This window comes from Mastigoproctus giganteus, unplaced genomic scaffold (assembly GCF_048544385.1).
Source record: "Mastigoproctus giganteus isolate SK-2022 unplaced genomic scaffold, ASM4854438v1 scaffold_15, whole genome shotgun sequence".
In the NCBI taxonomy this organism is placed as follows: domain Eukaryota; kingdom Metazoa; phylum Arthropoda; class Arachnida; order Uropygi; family Thelyphonidae; genus Mastigoproctus; species Mastigoproctus giganteus.
Window position 1 is genome coordinate 8,306,246 of NW_028328292.1, and position 13,345 is coordinate 8,319,590.

The 13,345-nt window shown below is 37.0% G+C and overlaps 1 protein-coding gene across 1 annotated transcript in view; it reads left to right on the forward strand.

The window, feature by feature from the left end:
* Positions 1–582: 582 nt before the first annotated feature.
* Positions 583–13,345, forward strand: part of LOC150074939 (ATP-binding cassette sub-family C member 5-like) — a gene marked incomplete at its 3' end in the record, with an annotated part of 377,014 nt that continues 364,251 nt past the window's right edge. Inside the window, 1 exon segment of the mRNA XM_090389388.1 lies at positions 583–670.

The window sequence follows — 13,345 nt, forward strand, 5'->3', positions numbered from 1 at the left end:
TTCATCTAGCAAACAGGCAAATCGACCAGAGAACACACGCAATTTACAGACAAAATAAATATATGGGTAGATGTAATCATTTACAAGGGACCCTAATATCATATTTTAAAAAAAAAAAAAAATTTTTGTTCACTTCTACAACGGATGGAAGCATGTTCCAGCAATCAGCCACCCGTTGGCTGAAGGCAAACTTCTGCACGTCTATTGTGCAGCCATCCTTCCTCAGTTTGAATTTATGCCCTCTCATAGTGTGACCAAGAGGAAAAATCTCATCAGCATTGAGTTTGCTGAAACCATTCAAATTTACACGAGCCTTTGTTTTTAGGTTTCTTTTGTTTATAGGAAATTGAGATCCGCATTTGCAGCCGGTATTTGTTTTTATTATTAGGTAATTTATGCAACGTGTGTAATGGTCTACTTGATCAATCACTACAGTTATATGTGTAGTGTTTGATAATTTCTCTTGCCTTTCCTCTATCTGTTCCTCGTTGAATGTGAGATCATTGCGTGTTGCGTCATATTTTGGATGCGTTCAACTAAACAATCGGCCGCATGCGAGTTTACTTACGTAATCCTCTGCGCCAATGGTTTCCTAGCGCACCTGACGTCCTTGAATCGGATGTTCTGAACAATGTTTTGTCAGATGCTGTTCAAGAATGACACTGTTATTGTAAGTTAATATTTGACAAGTTAACATTCAACGTCCAATCAAAGAAAATATGTTTCAACACTTTTCTTCTTGCAAGTTACCATGATGAATTGTTCGTTTATTATATTCCCGGTGATGCTGGTGCATGTTACGTCTAATTGAAGGTAGTGTTTATATTCACTAATCGTGTTTTGCAGGGAAGCTTATTATTTTCGGATTTTTTTTTTTTTTTTTTTTTTTGTAAATAGGAAAAAGCGGTGTTAGAAACAAAATTTCTTCAATATATTCCCGTTTGGAAATTCGAGTATAGCAGAATTTCCGTTTCAACTAACTCTATGCCTGTTAAGATAAATTACATTATTAACCTAAGATGATTATCGGAGCACATATTACTTTTTCTGATTTTACACTTTTCTTTCGAAATATAGCGTTCTACACAATTAATGTTTGCTTTGCACTAATGTACATATATTTGCTGTGCATAATCATATTATACCGTTTTCAGGAATCGAGATGAAAAATTTTACGAAATCGAACGTTAATAAAATCATGTTTTTAATAATTAAGTATGAAACTGACATTATCGACACGTGTGACAAACTGAAACAGTACATTATTCATCTCATCATTCATTTACATACTCATAATTGTTCATGTAGATATGGCTAAGAAACTTGGTAACAGCCGGCGGCCCTCCGTTCGTACTTGATTGGAAAGAGGAAAACATTGCATAACGAGACGTAAGGTGTTTTGACGTATGCATTATGTCATTACCCCTTTCTCGTAATATTTACACACATCAGAAATGATATGTATTTAGATGTAGAAAATCTTTTGATAAATTTATGTACTTGACTTAAATTCAGATTTGTGTAGCACCATATAACTGTTTAGATAAAACTTGCAAAAATAGTACAGGTAAGTTTATTTTATTTTTTATTATTTTTATAAGCTTTTTACCAATCTCCTCTCCTCCCCCCCCCTACTCACACATACAGGCTGAGGTTATTATTATATATATGTAATCAGCATCCAAGGCCATACTGCACAAGTGTGTGTGTGTGTTTCTGGGCTGATTTGCATGCTGTGTAGGCTAAAAAACCTTGAATAACTTGCAGGGGACCCCTTCCCCCTTTTCCTGAAATTGGCTAATCTAAGCCCCTGTTGAAGAGGCCTTTAAGTGTCACAGAAGGTCTGTAGGAAGGATAAATGGGAAAATGTATTACATAATTATTTACAATATTTTCAATGAAAATAATTTTCTTCCCCCACTCTAACATCAAGAATTTACCATTTACTACAGTTAAGATTCAATTTCAAAAATAAAGACTACACATAGAACTGTTGCCAGTCCTTGGAGGAGGACACCTCAGTCTCCTCATGGAAAAGGACCCAAAAAGAGGGGAGCCCATTGAGAAAGACAAGTATCCTCAACATTAAATCTTGCACTTGGCTATCCTCAACTCTGAAACCCACCCTGCATAGAACTCTATATGTTTTTTTGGTTTGTTTACACTCAGAGAATACTGTTTATCCATCTGTAATTCATATTAACTTTCAAATATTTTTCCTAAGTTTTCTGTTTAAAAAAAAATCTGTTAAATAGGTGAAAATGGATCTCATAGTGTCTGTAGTGTTAATGTGAGTGTCATTTGTACTCATACCAAAACTATACTAGTATATTAATGACACTAAAGACAGTATGCTACTGCAACAGGATCTAGAAAAGTTAGGCAGATGGACTGAGAAGTGGCAACTGAAGTTTAACATTGACAAATGCAAAGTACTGCATATGGGTAGCAGTAACCCGAAAGAGAAAACGTACCAACTCTGTGTTATGACACTCAGAGAGTTGGAGAATAAAATCCTAGGGGTGATTGTGCAGTCACATATGAAGTTCTCTGAGCAGTGCAGATGGGCTGCCAGAGCAGGTCATGGAGTTTTGTCAATGATATATAGGAATTTTGCTAGCAGAGACAAGGAGGTGACTGTCCCCTTGTATAAGGCAACAGTCAGATTTCACATTGAGTGCTGCTTACAGGTCTGGAGGCCTCATTTTAGGAAGGATGTAGAGGTGCTAGAACGAGTACAGAGAAGGGTAACAAGATTGGTGAGAGGAACAAAGGGGATGTGCTTACGAAGAAAGGCTTAAATTGTGCAAGTTATAGCATCTGGAGACTAGGCACCTACGAGGTGATCTGATTGAGGCGTACAAGGCCTTGAATAGTTTGAGCAGGCTCAGTGCTGATGGGATAGTTCCACTTGCTCGGACTAAGGATCTTAGGGAGGTATAGATTCAAATTAAGGAAAGACAGTTGTAGAATAGATGTGCAGAAGTTTGCCTTTAGCCAGCAGGTAGGTAGTTGATTGTTGGAACAGACTTCCATCTGTTGTTGTGGAAGTTGATAGCTTAAACAAATTTAAGGCTGAACTAGACAAACATTTGGAGTTACCGGATGGGAGAAATGGGAAGGTGTTTTTTTTTTTTTTTTTTTTTCCCCCGGTGCTGATGTTGTATAAGTTTGCTTTCTTGCATCTTATGCCTCAACTAATGCTAATGCTATTTAACCCTGTATTGGTTGCACAAAAATTTGAAAAATCAGCAAAAACTAATTCAAAATTGTTCATTTTTTTTATGCCACCTTTTCTGAACACAGACCTTAGTCTGTGTTCAGAAAGGTGGCGTTTCCAGTCTGTTAAAAATCCATGCTCTAAATTAAAAACATATTTTGATTAATTTTTGAAAATTAAAACTCCCTTTAGACCTGTCAGAGAGCAAATACAAATTTAAAAACCCTGTCCTTAAACTTCTTTGATTTGAGGAGAGCACATCACTAACAGCAGCACTCACTCCATGAAATGTGAACTATGTGCATAAACAGTTTTATTCCAGACAATGCATCAATATCATGAAGCTAGAGAGTGTTAACGATTTGAGGAAAGTGTCCGGAAATAAAGCAAAATTACTATCAGTAGCTCTTCATAACACGTGTCAGTCAACGTGTGCATATAATAAGGTTTAACTTAATCATGAATTTTTATTTATATTGTGCTATAATTAACAGACATTTCTAGAATTTTCAGTGAACAATTCAAAGAAACCATTTTCAACAACAGACATTAATAGTTTCAGCTGTATGGATGGATTAGATGAAGGACAAATTGCTGTTAGGTGTGTAGGGTCAAATTGATCCCATGCAACAAATCAGGGTTAATGGTCTTCATCTCCATCTGCCACTGAGAGAAAAACAATAATAAATAAATAACAACGACAGCAACAACCCATATTCACTCATATTATTCCCATCATTTAACTTTGCCAGACACTCCATCTGGCCACTTTGGTAAAATTATCTACAACATGCAGGGAAAACTTTGTAAGATCAAGTCTTCTGCTATCCCAATGGTTTTATATCTATATTTTCTTGTTCTTGTCGCCCACCATCAAGAATATACTTAGCCCATTCATTTTATTCATTTTCTTCAGAAACTTATATACCTCAGTCAGGTATACCATCCCCCCACACTAAAAAAGTGTCTGCCAATTTTGCAGTCCACATCTTCTGGGCTGTTCTTCATAGGGATGATTCTCCTCACCAGTCAGAACATCTCTCTCTCTCTCTCACACACACATTATTCCGATTATTTCACTCCTGTGATTGGATTTGGTCTGGTTGTGATGTTCTTGGCCTTGTTGGCAGACCTCCATTTCACCATGGTTGCTTCAAGGAAGTTTCAGTGTTAACTTTAAATTTAACATTTAGCTTACGCAGTCCATCACTGCCCAGAGAACTTCATGTCTGACTGCACAATTACTTCGTCTTTTTCATTCTCTACTATCTTGAGTGGGATATTACACAGTTGGAATGTTATTCTGAAATTACTGCTATCCTTGAATTTGTCAATGTTAAACTTCATCTGCCACTTCTCAGCTCATCTGTCATATTTTTCCAGGTCTTGTTGCAGTAGCATATCCTGGTTACTGCCATTAACTTCCCTATCAACCTTTTGTATCATCTGCAAACTTTGACATTAAGCATGATATGCCTTCATCAGTGTCATTAATAAATATTAAAATCAATAGCAGGCCCAGCATTTGCTTCTAATGCCACACTGATAAATCATTGATTGGTGTATACAGGCAATGATAAAAGCACATGGTGCTTTACTGGGTGCCTTGCATGGAAGACTTTGTATTGTAACCCTTAAATCCTTATGCCAACCCATCTTTACCCCATTCCCACCCCAGTCTATAAGTTGTCCTGGGTTTCTGTTCCCCATGTACAAAATGTTATATTTTGCAGTGTTGCCATTTTTAGACTATATTTGTAATTAGTCCTAGTTAACTCTTACATGAGTGAGTGTGCTGTATGTTAGTGGGCCGCAGGTAGTGTTCACCATAGGACTAGACTCTTTGCAATGAATATTTTCATGGAATTTTGAAACTTTATACATAACTTTAAAATATTGATTTATACTTATTTCAACTGTAGCATTAGTAGTGGCATATGATGCAAGAAAGCAAGCTTATACGGCATCAGCCAAAAAAAAAAAAGTCTTCGCATTTCGCCTATCCATTCACTCCAAAAGGTTGTCCAGTTCTTCCTTAAATCTATTTAAGCTATCGACTTCCACAACAACAGATGAAAGTTTGTTATAAAGCATTGGCCAAAAGAAAAATAACATTTCTCATTGTCTAGTTCTTCCTTGAATTTATTCAAACTACCTACTTCTACACCAAATGAAAGTTTGTGCTAACAATCAACTACCTACTAGTCGAAGACAAATTTCCACACATCAATGCTGCAACCATCCTTACTCAATTTGAATCTACAGTGCGGTTTATTGCCCAGTGGTAAGGTAAAATTATTCAGTTTGCCAACATTATTTTCAATAATTTTTTAATTGTTGTCAAAATTTAAAAAAAAAAAAAAAAAAAAAAAATATATATATATATATATATATAAAAGAAAGTAAAAAATCCATAGTTAAAAACCTGTTATTAACTTTTTAATGCAATAATATTCTCTACATCTATTTATATATCAATTTATTTGGTTTATTTCAACTTGTTTTGAAATCCAGAGAATTTGGTACTTGTTGAAATCACTTGTTCAGATTGCAAAACTACAGTGAATATCTGGAAACTCCTCCAATTTGTGAAGCTGAATTGGAATGGCTGTTATCTTTTATAAACTGTGTTTAAAAGTAATTGGAGAGAGAGAGAACTCCAGCTGGCTTGTGTTTTCTAGTCACATGGATCCAGCTGGTCGAGATGCTGAGGCTTTTGCAATTAATAATGATCTTCCACAGATTAGCATTAGGTGAGGAATTTGATGCAAGAAAGCAAGCTTATACAGCTTCAGCTAAAAAAAAAAAAAAAAAAAAACATTCAAATTTCACACATCCGGTCACTCCAAATGTTTGTCTAGCCTTAAATTTATTTAAGCTATCAACTTCCACAACAATGGATGGAAGTCTGTTCCAGCAATCAACTACCCGCTGGCTAAAGGTAAACTTCTGCACATCTATTCTACAACTGTCTTTCCTCAATTTGAATCTATATCCCCTCAGGTTCTTAGTCTGAGCAAACGAAAGTATCTTGTCAGCATTGAGCCTGCTCAAACCATTCAAGGCCTTATACACCTCAATCAGATCACATTGTGGGTGCTTAGTCTCCACATGCTGCAACTTGCAGAACTTGAGCCTTTCTTTGTAAGTGCACCCCTTTGTTCCTCTCACAAATCTTGTTGCCTTTTTCTTGACTCATTCTAGCAACTCTATATCCTTCCTAAAATGAGGCCTCCAGACCTGTATGCAGTACTTAAGGTGTGGCCTCACCATTGCCTTATACAAAGGATAATCACCTCCTTGTCTCTGTTAGCAAAATTCCTATCATTGACAAAACTCCATGAGCTGCTCTGGCAGCCTGTCTGCACTGCTCAGAGAACCTCATATCTGACTGCACAATCACCCCCAGGATTTTAATTCTCCAACTCTTTGAGTGTCGTAACACACAGTTGGTATGTTTCTCTTTTGGGTTACTGCTACCCATATGCAGTACTTTGCATTTGTCAACGTTAAACTTCAATTGCCACTTCTCAGTCCATCTGCCTAACTTTTCTAGATCCTGTTGCAGTAGCATACTGTCTTTACTGTCAACAACCCTACCAACCTTTGTATCATCTATAAACTTGGACATTAAGCCTGATATACCATCATCATTATCATTGATAAATACACAAAACAACAATGGACCCAGCACCAAACCTTGGAGGACTCCACTAATAACATTAGTCCACGTAGAGCAGTGTCCTTTTATTACTACTCTCTGCTGTCTCCCACTCAACCATCCCCTTATCCATTGCAGCAACTTGCACTTAATGCCATACAGCTCCAATTTGTACAGCAGTCTTTCATGTGCAATAGTATCAAAAGCTTTCCTGAAATCCAAGTATATGATATCAAAATTATTTTTTGCATCCAGTTCTTTTGTGACCACATAGTAGTATCCAATCAAATTTGTCAGACAAGACCTCTCCTTAACAAACTAATGCTGTGTCTGAACCGTTACTGCAGTCTTGTCTAGGTGATCCTGTATCACCTCTTTAACCAGTGACTCCATTATTTTCCTCAGAACAGAAATTAAACTAACAGGTCTATAATTATTTGTGTCACTCTTTGAACCCCTTTGTTAATTGGGGATACATTTTCAAATCTCCAGTCCATGAGGACCTCCCCTGAATCTAAGGAGGCTCTCATAATTATGGCTAAGGGTTTGCTAACTTCCATTGCTGCCTCCTTCAATGTAACTGGATAGATTCTATCCACCCCAGATGCCTTTTTTATGTTTAACTTCAACAATTTCTCCTCCACTTTGCTCTCAGTTATTACAAAATCACTTGGCTCCCTGGTAGAGTTTGATAAACTTCTGCATTCCCCTTCTTGAGCGGAGATGGGAGCAGTCCCAGGTGCCGTCCGACACGAACATTCCCCTTCTTGAATAACTCCTCATGTGCGAATGTTTTTGCAAAATACTTGAACCATCTACATTTAAGTGGGCCAATATGATTCATCCTCTTCCTTCTAGAGTTTATGTAAGTAAAGAACTGTTTGCTGTTTTTCTTTGCATCCTTTGCCAAAGATTTCTCGTAATATGCCTTTGCCTGCCTAACCTCCTTTGTGACTTGATTACAGACTAGCTTATATCATAGGCTTCTGTGTCACCTGATAATTTTTCTGCATCCAATGCATTTTTGTTCTCTGTCATGAGCCTCATTAATTCATCTGACATTCATTTAGGCCTGAACCTTGAACAGTATTACTTAGTTGGTCTGAAAGGCCTAATAGACTCCAAGGTCAAGTGCCTGAAGGCTCCCCATTTAGAATTCACTGTTGATAACATCATCAGTTGATCCCACTGTATAGAATTTAAAAACTGTCTGAAACCACTGTCACCTTTACGAAAATAAAAACCCTTCCCTTTACCCTTGATGGTAGTTACATCTTTAAGTAACTCCCACATCAGTATACTGTGGTCCCTGTCACCTAGTGGTTCCTTTTTCTGCAAATTCTTAATGCAGGATAATCACTGCTGATAATCAGATCAAGAGTATTACTCCCTCTGGGTTGCCCCTGAACATGTTGCTGTAGAAAACAACCTCCAATAAATCCACAAAGGTCTTGCTAGCATGCAAGTGACCAACCCACAAGTTTCATTCAGCATCTGAAAAGTTAAAATACCCCATTACAAGACATTCTGATTTACTGGCCCACTCTATTTCTCTGCACAACTGCTCATTGTACTCATCAGAGTCATTAGGCCTATAACACACTCCGACTCAATTTTGATCTCTTATTTTTGCTTTCGCAGTGCAGTGCTTATGTCACACCAAACTGACTCAACATTGCACTGTCCACCCATGTCAACTGGATGCACGTTCTTAGATTTTGTGTTTCTTAACTAACAGCACAACACCTCCTCCCTTCCTATCCCATCTATCCTTTCTGTTCACATTGTACTCCCCAAATTCCAATTCTGCACTTCTTATATCTGTGTGACACCATGTCTCTGATATCCCAACAATATCTGCCTTTGATGCCTTGATCAGCACTTGAAATTCATTAAATTTATTTACTATACTTCTAGCATTGGTGTACATGCAAGTATACCTGCACCTGTTCTTACTTTTAGTTACCCTAACACAGCCTGTGTATTTATTCCCAGACTATCCTAACCACTCAGCCAACACTCTTGATCTTTTCCTCACAAACAATCCTTATTAGTGCACGGTCGAGATGAGTGGCCTTCTAGCCACCTCAGATCTCATCTTGCTGATGGTCTCTTCTCCAATGGAGCCTTCCTCTCATGGATATTCTCAACCTAATGTTTTTTGGCATTACAAGAATGCAAAGTATGATGATCTGTGACTTCTTTCTTCTTTTTCTTGTTTGGATTACTGTTTTAAATCTTCTGATGTCAATGTTTGCTCAGATTGCGTTTAGTGAAATTATTCTTCTAAGGATGAAATCCTTTATTCCACCTTAAAATCTTGTCCTTTTACCTTCATTTTCCAATAAACATGTTAAGGCTGTTCAAGATAAGAATGTTGCATATCGCAGTTGGCTTGTATCCGAATCTACAGGTTCATTTTCTACCTACAGCAAATCTCGCAACAGTTTTAAGCAGTTATTAATCAATCTAAACTTGATGTTGAACAGGCTAAGAGCAAATAACTTGTTTCTTGTCCAAATGGTAGTTGAGTGTTCTGGTCTCTTGCCAAAGCTGTTGGACTCAAATTTTGCCCATCTCTTCTCCCAACTCTAAAAACCAGATGGTTCTATTGCCACCTCAGCTAAAGATAAAGCCGACCTGCTAGCATCCCACTTTCGTTCTAACTTGTGTATTGATGATCTTGATAAATCACCTCCTACCATTTCTGGTACACTCCACACAATACATCTTTTGATCTTCTGTCAACAGGATGTCAGAAGAATTTTGAATAGTCCTGATGCCAAGAAAGCATTAGGTTCTGATGGTATCACTTCATGCTGTTGATCCATTTAAGAGTCCATTCTTGTTGAGATGATCCCTTATTGTTTCCATGACTCTACTGACCCCATTAGCTTACTCACCACAGAAATCACTCACTAGTCTCTAATTGCTCTTTCTCTCTTCAGTATTAGTATTGGCAAAATGATGCAGAGGAAGTAAGCTTATACAGTATCAGCCATAAAAAAAATTACCCACTTCAGTTATCCATCTAATAGAAGAACAGGTTATTAGAAGGGATAGCTCTTCCAATAATTTCTTCACTCCTCCTTTAAATTTATTAAAACCACCCACTTCTATAGTACCAGGTGGAAGTTTATAGTTTATTCCAACAATCACTTACCCTGGTTGAAGGCAAATTCTCCAGGGCCTGGAGCTGGATATTAGCATTAGCATTAGTAGAGGCATATGATGCAAGAAAGCAAGCTTATTCAGCATCAGCCAAAAAAAAAAAAAAAAAACCCCACTCCCATTTCACCCCTCCGTTCGTTCGAAATACCTGTCCAGTTGAGCTTTAAATTTGTTTAGGCTATCAACTTCAACAACAAGTGATGGAAGTCGGTTCCACCAACCAACCTCCCGCTGGCCAAAGGCAAATTTCCGCACATCTATCCGACATCCGTCCTTCCTCAATTTGAATTTATGCCCTCTGAGGTGATTATTCTGAGCAAGATGAAGAATCCCATTGGCATTGAGCATGCTCAAACCATTCAAAGCCTTATACACCTCTATCAGATCACCTCGCCGGTGCCTAGTCTCCAGACTCGGTAATTTGCAAAACTTAAGCCTGTCTTCGTAAGAGCAACCCTTTGTTCCATTCACTAATCTTGTTGCCCTTCTCTGTACCCGTTCCAGCAGCTCTACATCCTTCTTGAAATGAGGCCTCCAGACCTGTATACAGTACTCAAGATGTGGCCTAACCATTGCCTTATACAAGGGAATAATCACCTCCTTATCCCTGCTAGAAAAATTCCTGTATATCATTGACAAGACACCATGAGCTACTCTTGCAGCTCGTCTGCACTGCTCAGAGAACTTCATATCTGCCTGCACAATTACCCCCAGGTCCTTTTCATTCTCCACCACTGTCAGTGTAGTACCGCAGAGTTGATACGTTGCTCTGGGGTTACTGTTTCCCATATGTAGTACTTTACATTTGTCAATGTTAAACTTCATCATTCTTCTCTTTCTGGTGATTTCCTTCTACTTCTCTCTCTCTCTCTCTCTCTCTCTCTCTCTCTCTCTCTCTCTCTCTCTCCCTCTCTCTCTCTCTCTCTCTCTCTCTCTCTTTTGGTAATTCAGAATTTATTTTTTGGCTGGTGTAGCATAAGCTTCAGGCTTCCTTTGCACCACATGGCTAATAATAATAATTAAAAATAATAATAATGTTTATCCTAAAAGCATTCTTTACCAATTTAAAGTTATGTCCTCTTATGTGTGTCATCCAAGCAAGGGTAAAGATGCTATCAGCATTCAGTTTACTTAAACAGATTTATAGCCTTAAACACTTCAATCATAGATGCCTAGTTTCCAGATGCTGCAATTCAACCTTTGCACATCTGCAAAATTTGAATTACACTTCTAACTCAAGTGTAAACTTCTTAAGATCCCTGTCTCATCTTTTTTTTTTTTTTTTAATTTTTTTGTATTTCTTTTTTGCTATGTATAATAATAATTTCTCAGACATCACATTACTTTATTTACTAATAAATTTCTTATTATATAGTGTTGTGGGTGCCTCCATAGCCAGATGGGAAGGAGCAGCAGTGTGTAGCACACGCTTCTTGATTAGATCGGGGTTCGAGCCCGTCACCACCAAATATGGAGGATGCGGAAAGGTCAGGAATGACCACCGCATATTCACGGAGCAATATAGCCTTAGTTGCTAATGCTCCTAAAAACCAAAAAAAAAAAAAAAAAAAATAATAATAATAAAATATAGTGTTGACCTGTATATAATAAGACAGTTGCTATGTGAACATTTACTTGCTATTAGACTTTTTTTTCTTTTCTGTTTTTCTGATAAAAGCTCTGTATTAGGTTCTGTATTTTGGGGAATTTATGATATTGAAGTAGCACTTTGTGTAGTTTAATCTAAATTAACTAAATTATAAGTATAGTATGATTACTTGTTATTGTTTGGGTTCTCAACATTTCCTTTAAGTTGTGTACGTACAATTGGGCAATAGAAAAATAAATTATGTGCAGACCATGAGTTCTGTTTCCCATGAGGTTAGCGATTGCTTGAAATAGCAGAAATTTATTGTTAAAGGGGATGCAAAAATTCCTTGGCCTAGCACTTCATTTGTTATTATCTGCTCATCACTTAAAAGAAATTAGTGGGAAATCGGTTTCTAACTTTTTAATTTTTATATAAAAATATTGTCACATCTGAAAGAGCAGTAACTGAAATATTTAATAGGTAGGATGCAAAAATATTTTTGTATCCTACCTATTAAATATTTCAGTTACTGCTCTTTATGATGTGACAATATTTTTATATAATTATGGAACCTGATGCCATAGCCCTTTTCTTAAGTCTTTTAATTTTTTTTGTATTTTGGATGGCTAATATGCATTCCTCAACTTACATCGAACCACATTTGTCAGTAGTGAATTTCCACCTGTGCCATTGCTTACAGCAGAATGACTTACATTTACATCAGTTCAACATGCTGATTTTTTAACATTCTGCTGCTACTATGGCATCTGAGAGATGCCAGTTTTGAAAATATTTCTATTATTCTTTTAAATTTGTAAATGAAATTAAATTCTCCTGTGTGCTTTTGTCCACCAGTATTTTCTGTTTTAGATATACAATGAATTACGAGACATTAAAATTTTTTCTTTGGCATTTAACAGATGCCAGATGACCAAAAGCATATAAATGAAACAGAAATACTGTGTTTCGATATACTATGAATTACAAGATGTTAATTATTTTGTTTGGCATTTAGTATTAGTATTAGCAGAGGCAAATGATGTAAGAAAATAGGCTTATACAGCATCAGCCAAAAAAAAAAAAAAAAAAAATTCCCAATTCACCTATCCGATCCCTCCAATATTTTGTCTAGTCCCATTTTGAATTTATTTTATTTAAGCTATTAACTTCCACAACAACAGATGGAAGTTTGTTCCAGCAATCAACCAATTCATTGGCTAAAGGCAAACTTTCACACATCTATTCTGCAACCATCCTTCTTCAATTTGAATTTGTCCCCTCATGTGTGAAGGCTGAGCAAGAGGAAGAATTCTATCAGACTTGAGCTTGCTCAAACCATTCAAAGCTTTAAATGCTTTAATTAGATCACTTCACAGGTGCCCAGTCTCCAGATGCTGCAATTTGCAGAACTATAGCCTTTCGCAGAAATATAGTCCCCCTCAGCAGTCTCATTGCCCTTCTCTGTACCCATTCCAGCAGCTCTACATCCATCCTCTACGTCCCTCTAAAGGAGAAAGTGTTTTTTATATATATAATAATAATAACGATATCATATTTTTTTAGACCAGTGCCATTTAACAGATGCCAGGTGAGCAAAAGCATATATCCATCTTCTAGACAATTCTGATTCTCATGTGGTATTATTAGCTTCATGGTGCAAGGAAGCCTAAGGTTTATGCTGCACCAGCCAACAAAAAAAAAA